Consider the following 17,118-nt stretch of genomic DNA (forward strand, 5'->3'; position numbering starts at 1 on the left):
GTCATCAATTAGGTCATCAATGATTAATGCATAGCATAATAACGCCATAAAATGTAGTCTGAATGTAACTTGTTTTGAACCATAAGAAAGTGGCAAGCACCAGAACACTGGACCCAATAGCAAGACCAAAGGCAACAAAATCCAAGTAAAAGTCTTTATTAGATTTCCGGCAGATCAGACAGGCAGGGGTCGATTTCCAACAAACAGTAGTCATACAGATTATGCAGTTCAAGGCAAAGGTTTGGTACACAGGCAAACAGGTAACACATGGATAATCCAAAGGGTAGTTGATCTCACAAGCAAAGGGTCGAAAACACATGGACAGTCCAAACAGAAACGGAATACAAAATCAAAAACTGAATGTCCAAAAAGGGTCCAAACACAACGGGTCAAAACAGAACAAGAAGGCGGTGGTCAAAAACAAAACAGGTTGTAACAGATATCAAACAGGAAATAATGCTGGAAAGTCTGGCTGAGGCTCATGACAATCTGGCGACAAATTGAACAAACAAAGGGGTTTAAATACACATAACTAAACGAGAACAAAACCAGAAACAGGTGGATTCAATGACAGGAGGCAGGAAGGAAGTACATATAAGGACTGGGGAGAAGGGGACACGAAACATTACATTACCTAATGTTATGTGGCTGATGCTTTTATCCAAAGCGACTTACAGTTGATTAGACTAAGCAGGAGACAATACTCCCCTGGAGCAATGCAGGGTTAAGGGCCTTGCTCAAGGTGTGGTTATTGTGGCCACGCCGGGAATCAAACCACCGACCTTGCGGGTCCCAGTCATGTACTTTAACCACTATGCTACAGGCTGCTACAGACACAGACAAAACAAATTAATGAAAAAAATGAACAGGAAACGGATTACGCTAAGCACAGAGGGTACAAGTAAATGAAAAAGAGAAAACTGTTTTTCTGTTTTTTACACAGAAAACTGATTACAGAAAACACAGAACCTGACTAGAAAGTGGGTAGATTTTTATTATTTTATGTGACTCATTATGGAATAACCTTCTGGAGGCTTATGTTCATTTTCTCACAATGAAGGGTTTTTTAATGTGCTGGTATTTTCCACAGCTGGGGCCATTAAAACACGTGCTGTTTACTGTAATGGACATCTGCTCCCTCTTTTCATCTTCGTAAACGGGAGTATTTATGCTCCATTCAGTATTTAGGATTGACAGACAATGTTGTAAACCGACAAAGGCTTATCTGGCGATTAACCAAATCCTCGGGCTCATTCCAATCCCAAATTTTTCTCCTCTTTTTCTGTTTCTTTTCTCCTTTTCTTGCCCCTAGTTCCACCTATTATGTCAGTTAGGCAAACAGAATGTCCCTGCTTTTTCAAACGTCAGTTAGGCAAACGGAATGTCCCTGCTCTTTCAAATGTCAGTTCGAAGCAGCATCAGTCGCAGACGTGGCTGATGGGGAGAGGTGGATCCACAGGTTGATCATTTATATGTCAGGTTTTAAAAAGATTTTGATGTTTGTTCGAAGGAAAGATTGCCCGTTCCTAACTTCAACTTTTATCTCCGAGAAGGATGGCGGAGCTCGATCGATTTTCGGGTCAGCAGCAAGGCAAGGAAAAACGAGGGGAATACTAAGCGATGGGAATACTAAGCGATGGGAATACTAAGTGATGGGAATGACCCCCGTGTGTGCTGCATGAATGCTGCCCTCCTCACTTACAGCCAGGGCAGTCATTTTAGCTTTTATCCAAAGCAACTTACAGTTGATTAGACTCAAAAGAGGCCAATCCCCCCTGGAGCAATGAGGGGTTCAGAGCCATGCTCAAGGCTGTGCGGATTGTAAGGGTAATTTTATTCTTAATTGACAATGTGTGTTAACATAAAGACAATCAAATGATTACAAATAACCTTTCAGTGATAATCCTTATTACTATTAGACCACTTTCTGAATTAAGTGCTTACGAGGAGTCTTTCTCTGTCTCTCTCCCAGCAGACATACAGCCTTTGATCTTCATGTCTCTGCTTCTCAGCTAGCACATTCTGGTCTTACAGCAAGGTCAACAAGGGGTATTCAGAAGACAAAATACTGATAAATGTTTGCGGCCAGCTTCATGTCTTTTTGTTTTGGTAAAGCCCCCCCTTCTGGAAAAGTGTGTACAAGAGTCTAACTATGTCTGAGTCAAATCAGAAAGCCGGTAAGCTCTCACTTTCTGTCATTTCTTTGCAAATAAATACGAAAGTTAAACTGAAGTATAGCTATCGTTGTTTTTACTGGGATCTGTTTCATCAGACGATGCTCACCTGTGAAATGTTCAGGGCATTTTTCCCAAACAGGATCTTACCGTGGCTCCCCCGGGGCTTGAACCACCAACGTTCCAGGTCTCAGTCATGTACCTTAGCCACCAGGCTACAGGCTGCCCCAGTCATGTACCTTAGCCACCAGGCTACAGGCCGTCCCAGTCATGTACCTCAGCCACTAGGCTACAGGCTGCCCCAGTCATGTACCTTAGCCACCAGGCTACAGGCTGCCCCAGTCATGTACCTTAGCCACTAGGCTACAGGCTGCCCCAGTCATGTACCTCAGCCACTAGGCTACAGGCTGCCCCAGTCATGTACCTTAGCCACTAGGCTACAGGCTGCCCCAGTCATGTACCTTAGCCACTAGGCTACAGGCTGCCCCAGTCATGTACCTTAGCCACTAGGCTACAGGCTGCCCCAGTCATGTACCTTAGCCACTAGGCTACAGGCTGCCCCAGTCATGTACCTTAGCCACTAGGCTACAGGCTGTCCCAGTCATGTACCTTAGCCACGAGGCTACAGGCTGTCCCAGTCATGTACCCTAGCCACTAGGCTACATGCTGTCCCAGTCATGTACCTTAGCCACTAGGCTACAGGCTGTCCCAGTCATGTACCTTAGCCACTAGGCTACAGGCTGCCCCAGTCATGTACCTTAGCCACTAGGCTACAGGCTGCCCCAGTCATGTACCTTACCCACCAGGCTACAGGCTGCGTCTGCAGCCCGTCCTCCCAGTAGGCAGTCCTGCTGCTGTGTGGCTTATCATTCCTGCTGTCCTCAGAGTGGAAAATGTCTATGTATTAGTTCAAGAGCAGCAAAAAAATAGCTAAATTAATTTTATTTCAGCATGGAAATTTGATGATTTTAGTGACCCGACCATGAGTGATTTATTTCAATTTCCATATTTAAATATGTAAAAGCGTTACCATCAAGGTTTGAACACTTGAAAAAATAAAATTATGATGTGTGTTTTGTAGCAAAACATGTCATACATGAATTATACAATATTGTTATTTTGCTCTTAGTGAATGTCTCAATTTGAATTTGCTGGAAAGCTGCACTGCTGCACAACCTTCATTAACCTGTGCGTGTGAAGGACATAACTGCCACATCCACCAGATGCTTCCCTTTTTCTCATAAAAGGGGTAACCTACTGTCAAAACACGTCTGCTTGTGGGTGAACGTTATCTGATCTTATTTAGTTCAGCGCAGATTTGGCCTGAAAGTATTGTTTGTCTGACTCCCAGAGAAGTTGTTTGTATTTTGCCATTGCCCATGTGTTTTGGTGCTTATTGCATTGGATTATCAAATATTTATTCATGTTCCCATTGCTGCTGTCACATAACAGACTCCATATCCCTTGTGACAGATGATGTCTTTCCTGAAGTAACTGTGTCCAATATTTGCTCGTTTGTTGTGCGATTGAAACTAGCAGCTAGACAGGTTTTAGATGCATGGGTAGACAAGCATCAGCCATCTGCCCTGCTTGTGTGCTGGAAATGTTTTTACACTTAGTAATCACTTTGAGGTACACCTGTACACCGGCTTGTTAATGCAAATATCAGAGCAGTCAATCATGTGGCTGCCACTCAATTCATAGACATCATCAAGAAGTTCAGTTATTGTTCAGACTAAACATCAGAATGGGAAAGAAATGGGATCCAACTGACTGTGGAATGATTGTTGGTGTGAGACGGGGTGGTTTTCACACACAGCAGTCTTTAGAGATTACAGAGAATGCTACGAAAAACACTCAGTAGCAAAAATGCAAAAAAGCCTGAGAGAGTTCGGATTCTAACTTATCAATAATAGTGTGTGTAGTCACTGAAACTGTATCTGTGTGTGTGTGTGTGTGTGTGGTCACTGAAACTGTATCTATGTGTGTGTGTGTGTGTGTGTGTGTGTGTGTGTAGTCACTGAAACTGTATCTGTGTATGTGTGTGTGTGTGTGTGTGTGTGTGTAGTCACTGAAACTATCTGTGTATGTGTGTGTGTACATGCGTGCATGCATGTGCCTGTGTAACAGTGTGTTTGTGTGTGTGTGTGTGTGTGTGTGTGTGTGTGTGTGTACGCATATGTGTGTGTGCGCATGTGTGTGGTCACTGTAACTGTATCTGTGTATGTGTATGTGTGTGTGCATTCATGCGTGCCCGTGTGTGTACATGCGTGCATGCAAGTGTATCTCAATGGTCTTTGACATACAGTTCAATAATTCAATAAAGAGTCTGTTTAACATGCACAGTTTCTGTTGACTGCTATTGAGCTTGAAGAATGGGAGAATTACGTGTGTAAAAACACTTCACACTGACTGAGTTAATCATCCTTCCACTTCACGAACTTCCTCTCACGATGGTATATGACAGGTTCTTCCTGAGAGATGAGATTCAGAGTAAACTGCAGGTCCAATTTCTCTTCCAATGGCTTTGCTCATTAATATGCATGAACCTATTTGTTAATATATATAGGGGATAGAAATGATTGCAGGTGGCAAAAACTATATTCTGGACAAAAAACACATTTTTTTTCCTGTTGAGTTCCCTGCTGTAAAGTCCAGCTATGGCAGCTTGACCAATTGAGCTGGTGAAGCTGGTCTGAACTGGTCAACCACCTAAACCACAGGTGTCAAACTCCAGTCCCGGAGGGCCGTAGTGTCAGCTGGTTTTTGGGGTGTTCTGGGTTCTTTCAAGTCACTGATTGGTTAAAGTATCCACACGCCTTGTTCTCAAGGCCTTAATTGGCCTTAATTGGCAGCTGATTGAAAGGAAACCGCAAAAACCCGCAGACACTGCGGGATTCAGTTTGACACCCCTGAGCTAAACCATGTCGAGCTGTGAGCTGGTCTGAACTGGTCAACCAGCTAAACCATGTCAAGGTGGGAGCTGGTCTGAACTGGTCAACCAGCTAAACCATGTCAAGGTGGGAGCTGGTCTGAACTGGTCAACCAGCTAAAGCATGTCGAGCTGTGAGCTGGTCTGAACTGGTCAACCAGCCAAACCATGTTGAGCTGTGAGCTGGTCTGGACTGGTCAACTGGTTAAACCATGTCAAGCTGGGAGCTGGTGTGAACTGGTCAACCAGCTATTTCAAAACCGAGAGCTGTTTATTCGGCAGGGTTTATGCTACATATTTTTGGTTCCCCGGTAGAATTCATTCCCTGCCCATCTAACCGCCTACACACTCTGTAGACAAATGAAAACTACTGGCCACTCTCCTCAAAGTGCAATTTTCTCTTTCTTCTTCTTAAAGTTTCTGTATGAAGCTTAGGAAATGGCTTCGGCTCGAGAATCGATTTCTATTTCTTTCACCTATTGTACCTTTAATACAAACAAAACCCGTCTGCTTCTTCTCCGTCGCAGCGCGCATATTTGTCGTGAAAGGCGGAAAACCGACATGGAGAGATTCCAGTTTTCCACCCACACTTACGTCTCTGTTCCATTAGCCGCGGACCCTGGGATTTTTTTCCTCAGCTGTGGCCGCCGTGTCCTCTCGCTTCCGTTTAGTCTGAAATCAAATGCCGCCTTTCTGAGTAGCATTGAGTTGCATTTACACCGTGCCGTGCCGTGTTTATGAAACAGGTGTGTTATCAGCTGCGTGTGTCCCTTTTTTTATCATTTATTTTTTTATTTTTTTGCTCTCACAATATTCATGGAGCATTTTTTGTAAACATTTCTAGCACATACACCTGCTCAGTTTCCTGAGCTTAATGCCCCATTAAAGGCCCATGCACATATATTTATTTATTTTATCTCCATCATCCTGGAGCTTTCGATTTGTGCTCCAAACCGATTGAAGTAAAACAATTGCGATTTTGGAGGAAGTATGGATATATTCGGGTCTAAATGTATGTTCGTCACATCTCGGAAGTCGGTAGTTTCCGACTTTCAAGTAGGAAAGACTATAAAGGTCTTAATTCCGAGTCGGAGTCTCGGGCACCTCCGGAGTAGACCGTGTTTCTGAGATCACGACAAATGCGTCATATTTGAACATTGTGTTTTCTTTTTCTTTTTTGTTGTTGTTGTTGTTTTTGATGACACTCGTTATTCCAAGCATGCGTGAACACGCTATGGTCTGAGTTACAGCTGTGATGCAATGACGGTAATGTAATTGCGTCGCCCTTCCGTGAACGCGCCATAATTGCTATTTCTCCAGAGCTGTTTGAAAAACGATTTTCCACGTGACATTATGTACGGCAAGTTTTTGCGTAATTCTCGGATGACGTTGCAACAGGTAAATGTTACCACGGGGAGCTGTGTCTTACATACTGAAAAGCAGGAGGATAACTTTGATGCGTGTGGGGCTTTACGTTGCAGTTCCAGTGACTTTGACAGAACTTATTTTGAACTAAATGTTCTAAAACTGTCGAGGGAGCGTTCTCATCACAGCCGATAGGAACTCTAAGCATAAGTGTCAGGACAGATTGACTGAAATGTCCACTACTCCTGCCCCTGTAACAGGTGAGAAGTAGCCTGAGTCCGAGGTGGGATTTGAACACGGGCCTCTCACTTATATTTGTTGAACGAACGCGTTACCAGTCAGCTAAAGACGAACTCGCCTCGTTCTTTTTGAATTTGAGGGTTACGTCACTAGCCTTCGCTTTTCGCTGCACTTCACCACGCTCACTAGCGAACTAGCTGAGCTAACCATGCTACACCTCTCATATGTTGTGCCAGAGAAAGAGGATGTTGCATTTTAATGGTGTATTTTGGCTATGTCGTAACACAGCTCAGTTGGGGGGAAAATAAATAAAGAAATAAAGAAATTAATTAATATATAAATGCATAAATTCAGTGAAAAGGTTTTATAATCCAAGCTGTGAAGGATGTTTCTCTGCCCGCATGAATGAGCACAGCCCTCAAGGCTCCAGCTGGAAATGTCTTATCTCTTAAAAAAACTACTCTTTAAAGAGGGCTGTGTCTGTGATACATATGTACATTATTCACTCACAAAATGGAAATGTGAAGGCCAGGGGCTAATTTAGCAAAACCAAAATGCAATAATTCCACAGTTTTTAATCTGAAAAATTGGCTGTTTTCCCTGTGTTTACCCAGACAGACAGCCTACTCTGTTGCCATGGGAAAATTAGATGCCTTGACAACCTTTCTAGCTTCGGCCAATAGGATTATCCAGAGCACAGCTCTTCAGAATTCTGTAATCGTGCAGTTTGGGTATAATGCTGTGCAGTAAATGAGAAATAATTTGATTTCAAGAAAATAGGATTTCTGAAATATGTTCATTATAATTCTGACAGAAAACATGTCAAAAGTGTCGGAATCATTATCTCTTCTCAGCTTGTGATGATGAGTTCACCGAGCAGAACCAGCCTTAAATAGAGATGACATTCCATAACATTCTCAACATTAAAATACAAGTACGATTTGGTATTCACATGTTATTTTGCAGAGGGACAGCATCGGGGGTGGACGTTCAACACCAGCAGGGTCGAAGATTAAGCTCTAAATGCCGACGCTGTCAGTAACCACATCAACAGTAAGAGGCAGAAGGCAGAACATTAATACACACATAGCTAAAGGCACAGTATGCATCCAACTTAAAACAAAACAAGCAATAGGAGAGCTTCTTAGTATCACATCCAGCCCAGGTGTAAGTGTTAATACCACATCAACTAACAGCACTTTAGTCATTTCTATTGCTAATCCTGGAACAAATTAGTTTCCTTCTGCTCATTCTGCCACTTCTCTTTTACCATATGTATGTGATGTAGGGCAAACGTTGCTTATAATTTGCCTGGGCTTACTGCAAATTCAATTTTGTTTATAATGTCATGGTAACTTTGTCCAAACAACCTGTTCTAGTTTGTTTTAGCATATTACCAGTATGCATTTATAAAAAAAAGGAGCTCCTTTTAAACCATATTGACATTGAAATAGTTGCATTGGAAAAGTACACAAATTTTTTCTCTTTGAAGGTTTAAAGCATCAATTTTAAGACCAGGGTAAAGTACATGAATTCAGTCACTCTCACCTTTGAAGAGTAGATTCTTTAGAAAGGATTTTTTTCATTCTAAGTCAGTGTTCTAGAACTCAAATGCCAGTGGTGATTGTTACATCATCAGCGTTAGAATGTTCGGGTAAGAACATTATATTCACACAAATCGTGTGATTTTACACCTTAAAGGGCTAATGTAAGGTCCGCTTTCTTTACCATCAAGTTCTTGACCGTGTCCTCGATCTTCTTGCATTAATCTCCATGGGTGGCTGACTTTAACGGCCCAGATATACAGGAGCCCTACCATCCACATGACATGTAATGAAATAGTGTGCTAGTTCATGCCTTATCGTTCGTGCATAATGTGTGGAGTTACGTGGATTAGAGAACACAGGCAGGGAAACGAAGTGATTGCGTGTAGTCTTTAATGCAGGAGCAATAAGCGCTATTATCTTAAAGAGGGATGCGGACTCATAATCTGTGAATGCAAAACACTGTGCTCCAACCATGACATGATGCACATGTTATGTACTCATTATGCAGATGCACGTCTCACACTGTAGCCCTACATTTACTACATGGGGTGGCCTGTAGCGTAGTGGTTAAGGTGCATGACTGGGGCCCACAAGGTTAATGGTTCGATACCCGGTATAGCCACAATAAGATCCGCACAGCCGTTGGGCCCTTGAGCAAGGCCCTTAACCCTGCATTGCTCCAGGGGAGGATTGTCTCCTGTTTAGTCAACTGTACGTCGCTCTTGATATGAGCGTCTGCCAAATGCCATTAATGTAATGTAATGTAATTTCTATGTGGAAAAGAGATTTTAGTAATGTCTTGACAACGTGTTGGGGATTGTCCGATTACAGACAAAATAGTGGATAAATTGTAGCTCTTGATTCGCCTTTTTGTTTTTTTAAATGTCTTTGGTCTGCTGACCGAACACAACCCCGAGGACCTGACAGGTAATTGGAAAAATGCTAATCCCCACTTTCCCGGGAGTAAAACCTGCCGAAGACAGCCCCTGGCACACGTCATTCTGCCCAAATTGTGTGAAAAGTCTCCGCAGCTTAGCTTGGCCGTGCCCCAGGAACTTCACACTGTGAAAGACTTGAGTAAGCACAGCGGCTCTCGGAGTGATAGCGATGATTATGTTTTCCCCTCATCCCCTCAATCCCCCCCGCGGGCAGGAGCAGCACCCTGGATAACTGCAGGCCACTGTGGGCTTCGGCCGTGACCTCCGTTCAGTCAGAGCTACTGCTTCCGTCCTCAGACACGGGAAAAGAACGGCCGTTTGACGCCCCCAAAGGCGAAGAAGAAGACAACGAAGACCGCGGTTGAATTAGCACGTCTGTTGACCAGAGTAGTTCCCTGATTTCCCACTCGCGTTCGCTATGCTACCCTCGCACCGACAGCAATTTGTAATAATGATGAGATCAGGGAATGTGTGGCTAGCAGACATATTGGCCTCAGAGACAGACTTCTTCCGAAAGGGGAGGAGAGGAGCAGTGGTGTATGGCGGCTCACGGAGGCACATAGCCACTCAGAGCCACTTGAGATCACTCTAGCACTTGGAACTGTACCTCTCAGGAGTACCCGGAGGAAACTCACGCAGACACGGGGAGAACACTCACACACTCATACCCACGGGCAATTTAGACTCTCAAATCAGCCTAACCTGCGTGTCTTTGGACTGTGGGAGGAAGCCGGAGTACCCGGAGGAAACTCACGCAGACACGGGGAGAACACTCATACACTCATACCCACGGGCAATTTAGACTCTCCAATCAGCCTAACCTGCATGTCTTTGGACTGTGGGAGGAAGCCGGAGTACCCGGAGGAAACCCACGCAGACACGGGGAGAACATGCAAACTCCACACAGATAGGCCCCGGCCGACGGGGATTTGAACCCCTATAGGAACGAGTGGGAGGCAGATATTGATTTAAAAACATGGATTGCACCTGTTGCAAGTAACCTACTAGAAAAGGGAGATCAGGATTTTGGACGAGCTTGCAAGATTAATTCGTCGAATTTGAAATGCACAGAACTAAATGTACTGCTGTCATTAAGTCGGTCCTGGAGTTAAGAGAAGATATTGGCGGGTCTCCTTCGTCTCTTTACCTGGGCGAAACCACCGATATATGATTTTTATAATGCAACTATTACTAGTATAATGCAAATACTATTATTAATATAAACTAATAATAATGTATTTAATATATTCTCAGAGACATTCTAAGTTTAAAACAATGATGGAACTGTCTTGCATTCTTCATAACTGAAATGGTTTCCTGTTGGCCAAATCTTTATTGGGCGGTTTTTCAGATGTGATTGGGTGGAAATCTGCCAGTCCATAGATAATTATATGCGGAGATGATTACACTTTCAAAGCTTTACCACAAGAATTGAGCCGACGCAAACGTCCCACGAGCCAACTAGTTAGTTCAACATTTAATGAACTTTAACATTTAAAGTACGCATTATCCGACTCCCACTCAAGATGAAAATTATGATTATTATCTCTTAATGGAAAACTGCCGTTGACCCCCATTCATTCTGCTCGGTTTAACAGAGTTTTAGTGCTCGTAGTCACCCCCTGAAGGTGAAACCTGAGATTCATGTCTGTGCCATGTCTCTGTACCTATCCTGTAAAATCTGCGCTACATCAATCTGTGGTAACATCAAGAAGAAGAACTAGAACAAGAAAAAGATAAATAATAGAATAAATAATAATGATGTCAACATGGAAATCGTAATAGCCTGAACCAGAACATGCAACGCCAACACAACTGCAACCCTGCACTTTTTATGCTTTTGCCCCGTTTTCCCTCAGTTTGGAAAGCAATCATAAACACCAGCAGCCCAATCATATCCATCTGCTGCCAATCACTATCCGCCAGCTGCCAAATCATATCCATCCGCTGCCAATCATTGTCAACCGGCTGCCCAATCGTATCCATCCGCTGCCAATCATTATCCACCAGCTGCACTGACCACAACATGCATTCAGTTACTTTGCTTAGCATGCCCTCTCCTCTGAAACGTGACGGTCACTGCTCCCTTCCGCACCGTAATTCACAAGTTGAGCTTGCCAAGACATCTTGTAAAGGACGATGACGATTTTAAAAATAATTTTGAGCTTCTGGGTTGACCAGCAGGAGGTGCATCGTGCCTTACTGAATCGCAACCTACCAGGGCAATGCTTCGCCTAATTATTCGCTGCTCTGTGGGGCTGCCGGCTATGGTCGGGTACAGGCACAGTCGGACTCACGGACCCAGGCTCAGGACTCCATCTACCTTAACAATGAGTCATTCTGCAGACACCGGCAAGAAGGGCCCTTCTCATTAATTTCACCACAAAAGCTGACCTGTTATCTTCTGTACAGTGCACAGGACAGACACGATGCCATAATGACATAACGATAGTTCTGAAAACAAGAGTGAACAAATTGGATTACGTTTAAATTGGGTACGCACAAAAGCTGAGGCTTGCTTGGTAAGCCGTGCCTCGATGTCCATATTGACCGTCTGTGAAATGAGCGCAACTATTGATGAAAGCGTATAATGCCAAGCCAGGGTAATCAATTGGCTGCTGAACCCATCGGTCCAGCAGTCCAAACAAAATCAACTCCATTTGACAAAGAAAAGGGTCACGTGACCAATACGATCACAGACAATATCAATAGCGTTTACCACAAATCATATTTTGTAGTTGAAATGGTGCAACGGCAAGCCAGTCTAGTTCGGAGCGACAGGAGACGACTGATAACGAAATGGTCATTTTGAATGACGCAGCAACATCGGTGCCTCAAGCAAGAAGGTCATGGGTTTGAGTCCAGACCAGCGGTGGGCAAGTGCAGTCCTGGAGGGCCAGTGTGTCTGCAGGTTGTTGTTTCCACCACTTACCCTGGCTAAAGGAGCTATACACCAGAACAATTTTCAGCTGTCATTCATGCGCGTATCATGAAATGTAGCTGAAATTTGAGGTGGCATAATGTTAGGGCTAATTAAGTAATTAAAGCCAGCAGTTGGCATGAAAACCTGAAACAGATATGTCTGTGTGGAGCTTGCATGTTCATCCGCTGTCCAGATGGGTTTCCTCTGGATACTCCTCTGGTTTCCTCCCAGAGCATAAGGACACACAGGTTAGGCTAATTGGGTGTGTGAGTGAATGGTGCGTGGGCCTTGCAATGGATTGCCCACCCGTCCAGGGTGTGTTCCTGTGTGCCTTTCACCCAGTGCATACTGGGATACGCATAAATGCTCCAACGCCCCCGTGACCTGGCCCGGGAATATGCGGCCGTAGATGGATGACATGGAATCGTAATGAATGTGACATTAATATGGAAATATGCCTGCAAAGTCACAGTTCTCCTTATGCCATATTTAATTTTCAGCTTGATCGCCTTTTAAAAGATTAAAATTTTGAAGGATAACTTTTCTGTCCTCCAAAGTTGCCTCGGTCAGGTGTCCATTGTGCGATGTGATAAAAAAAATCTCCTTGCATTTTTAGTCATCATGTCAAGTTAGCTGGTTATTAAATACTTTCCTACTACCTTTTATTTGTAATATATAACACGCATTTATCCTTTTTTCTGTAACAATGTGATGTTTGTGTAGGCATTTAACATCTATTGAATGTTTATATTTTAAGTGCGTGTATTTCTTAACATCTTCCATGTAAGACTTTCGGTCTTCTTTTTAATATTTTTTCTTTTCTTTTCATAAAAAAAGCCTAACTAGGCACAGGAGTCGGAAACTAGCAATATCTATAATCTCTGTATGCAGAACATCAGCTCCATGGACCCGGTGTAAACTGGCAGTATGATGTGTGTACGTCTCTTGGCATTGTCCCTATTCATACTCAAATACACATTAAATAAATTAATTAATTAATTAAAATAACCTGATCGTGAATGAGGCATCAGGACACTACATTCACATTCAGGCTCTACATCAGCGGCTCCCAAAATCCGTCCTGGGCCACCCTCTGTGTACGTCGATTTTTGCACCAGCCAACCACGAGTGCAATCCCAGAACTGAATTTATTCTTAATTATGTGTCCTGGATGCATAGCTGCCAACCCTCACTCAACACACGCACATGCAAATGTGTCTCACGCTGAAAGCACGAGAGTTGGCAGCCATGTGGATGTGTTGAGGGATTATTTACCCTCTTAAGCCACATTGTCAGAAATAGCTAGGCATGCCATGACAAATAACCTTTCCCAGGTTCATATTGTAAAAATAATAATAATAAGTAATTACATGAACAAATTGACTTATCTTGATGCTGTGGTGCAGGGGTCGGCAACCCTGGTCCTGGAGAGCCGCAGGGTGTGCTGGCTTTTGTCTCCAACTTAAAATAAGCAACCGATTCAGACCCAAGAAACCAGGTGAGGTGAGTTAACTGGGCAATCAACGGCTTTCATTGATCAATTAATGCCAAGTAACAACGAAAGCCAGCACACCCTGCGGCTCTCCAGGACCAGGGTTGCCAACCCCTGCTGTGGTGAAAATGTGGCCATTCAAACTAACCCCCTGGCAGATAATACACAATTAACAAACAAAGCAAATGATAACGAGCCAAACCTGCATTGTATTGATCAATTTAAGGAAAAAATAATAAAAGAAATTACGCATGTGTGTTCATCAACCTAATTGATGAACCAAAAAGAACATACCACTTTTGATGCAGTTGTTTGTAATGTAGCACAATAAGCACAATGCAAACGCGGGAGTTTTAAATGGTAAATGGCTGGCATTTATATGGCGCCTTTATCCAAAGTGCTGTACAATTGATGCTTCTCGTTCACCGATTCATACACACACTCACACACCGACGGCGATTGGCTGCCATGCAAGGCACTGACCAGCTCGTCAGGAGCATTTGGGTGTTAGGTGTCTTGCTCAGGGACACTTCGACACAGCCCGGGCGGGGGATCGAACCGGCAAACCCTCCGACTGCCAGACGACTGCTCTTACTGCCTGAGCCAATGAGACGACTGCTCTTACTGCTCTTACTGCCTGAGCCAATGAGACGACTGCTCTTACTGCCTGAGCCATGTCGCCCCTACAGTTTCATTCTTCACGGCATGCGTAGCCATGTCTGCCTAAATGTGGCTTAAGAGGGCAAATAATCCCTCTGAACATGAAAATCACATCATTAATTGACAGCGCATTCGATGAGCTGGGATGGCCACTGTGGTTGGAACAAAAACCAGCATCCACAGGGGGGGCAGGGCCCAGCCAGGGAATCACTGCTCTACATGGGCATTATGACATTAATGACACAACTGCTAAGTGATAACAGTGCACTGCTGAATTAATAGGTAGATAGATTTAATGAATTTATATACCGCTCTTTTCAAGACATTCAAAACACTTCATAGCAGGGGTGTCCAACTCCAGTCCTGGAGGGCCGCTGTGTCTGCTAGTATTTGTGGTTTCCTTTCAATTAGCAGCCAATTTAAGGCCTTGAGACCAAGGTGCGTGGACTCTTTAGCCAGTGAAAGTGTGTAGCACCCACCTGGGAGGTGGAGAGGGAGAGAGACATTTGCCAATTAAATTTGGCGATGACTAGGTGGAAGGTAGCTGCCAAAAAAATATGATTGAAGGTTTCTGTTTCCAACACAAGCACACAAATCGTGATCTAAATTGCAATACATACATTTTTAATAAATAATGCATATGTTTGTACAGACAGTACACACACTGAATACATAAATACATACACACATAAATAGATACATACATACATGCATGCATACATACATACAACACTATATTTAAAAAGATCATGTCATCACAATAATACAGCCAATTATATAATGACATTTAACCTCACACACAGGCCGACACAGGTCCTTCAAACACAGGTAATAACCAAAGGAAAGCTCTCTCTGCACAGTACAACCCACACAAACAATATCCCAAAATAACAGTGCACATACAGCACCATATAATAGATTACAGACCACAGTAAGCTCCTCTTAATATTTTTTTTTTGCAGAGGTAAACATGGCATCAAACAATAAGTTGTGCAAGGAAAAAGGCCATATTTAGCACTTGGTTGCAAACTGTTCGCATCCGATGATGATCACCTGATGCTCTTTGAGTGAAACCATGGGTTCCAAATCCCTCTGTCTTTCCTCTCCCATTTCCTTTCAGGACAATGACGTCATACGTATAGCTGTGAGCAATATAGTGGAATTAACCTTTGCTTACATTACATTACATGTAATTTTATCCAAAGCAATTTACAGTTGATTAGACTAAGCAGGAGACAATCTCCCCTGGAGCAATGGGTTCAGGGCCTTGCTCAAGGGCCCGATGGCTGTGCGGGTCTTATTGTGGCTACACCGGGGATCGAACTACCGACCTTGCAGGTCCCAGTCACATACCAAAACCACTACGCTACAGGTCGCCCCTTACAATATTAATTGTTGGTTTGTTTGGCTTCTTGACTAGAGATGGGCCACCTATGTCTTTGTGATGCCACCTCACTTTGGTGTTCCTGTGGCGAACACCACGAACGTCGTCCACTGTTAACAAGTCACTTTGGAGTTTGGACACAGACGTCTGCTCGCGGAATCGGCCGCGAAATGGCATTCCATTCCTGCCGCGAGTGATGAATTCGGGGGTGCGCCTCAAGAGGCCGTCTGATCCCCGGCAGGCAGGCAGGCAGGCCGATTGCAGAAGCGTGCAGCCTGCAAGCCCCCGACAGAGCCGACAACGTCCTCAAAGGAGAGAAGATGAACTGCTGAAATGCCCCTCTGAAGTGTGTCCTTCTGAAACACACTGGTTCCCTAGTTATTATTCTCAGGGACTCGGCGATGATTGTTGACGACTGCATGGCAAATGAAAGCGCTGAAGTTCTCATCGGGAAAGCGAGGCTGCTGGGGGGGGGGGGCCGTGCTCTCGGGCAGAAGAGGGTCTGACTGGCAGTCGGGGACGTTCTGGTCGCCGTTTCCCTATTTCACAGCTCGTCGGGAACATCTCCGGCTGAGCCGGAGAAAGGTTTTAAGGAAGATAAATGGGGGGGAATTAAGAGAAATCATCCCACCCCCATCCTCACCCTCACAGTTACCACACCCCTCACCCCCAGGGCCTGCTGAGTCATGTGCGGAGTTTTGGATGTACTTGAGTTTTTCTTCAGTGTTTATGACTTTGTTTCCACTGGCGAATACCTGCACACGTCTGAACGTCTAGATATATTTACACATTTGTATGCAGCACCGTGTTTCGCTGTAGTTTCATTTTGGCAGTTCACCCTGGAGAGACCCACTGCCCACCCTGGAGAGACCAGCGAGTGGGAAGTTTAGAAAGGCGTATTATCCTGCCGCGAATTCAGGGACAATCGCAAATGAAGAGTAACTGCACAAGACCCCCCACCCTCCACCCCCACACGGGTGGCATACCAAACGGCATCCACTACCACCCCCACCCCCCCCCCGGCCCCCCGAGAATTTACTGCCAACCCTGCCTACCGAAATGCCCACCCCTGAAAACGGCACTGATTTAGCCTGTTCAATTACAGACATTCTATGCTATATACATTTGCGTGCGTCACCGTGTTCCACTGAGGTTTGATTCTCGCCAGAGTTCGTCCTTCGTATCAAACAAACCCCCAGCTTGACTGCAGAGGCGAGAGTGAGAGAGAGGCGCATTCATAACGTCCGGTCACCCCAGCCAGACTGAGGAGGCGAGTGTGAGAGAGAGGCGCATTCATAACGTCCGGTCACCTCAGCTAGACTGAGGAGGCGAGTGTGAGAGAGGGCGCATTCATAACGTCCCGGTCTGGTCACCCCAGCAGGACTGAGTAGAGAGGGCACGCTCACAACATCCGGTCGGCAGCGTCCTGACAGAAGACACCTCCGTAGAGGCCGTCGGCGGAG

This window comes from Conger conger, chromosome 16 (assembly GCF_963514075.1).
Source record: "Conger conger chromosome 16, fConCon1.1, whole genome shotgun sequence".
NCBI lineage: Eukaryota > Metazoa > Chordata > Actinopteri > Anguilliformes > Congridae > Conger > Conger conger.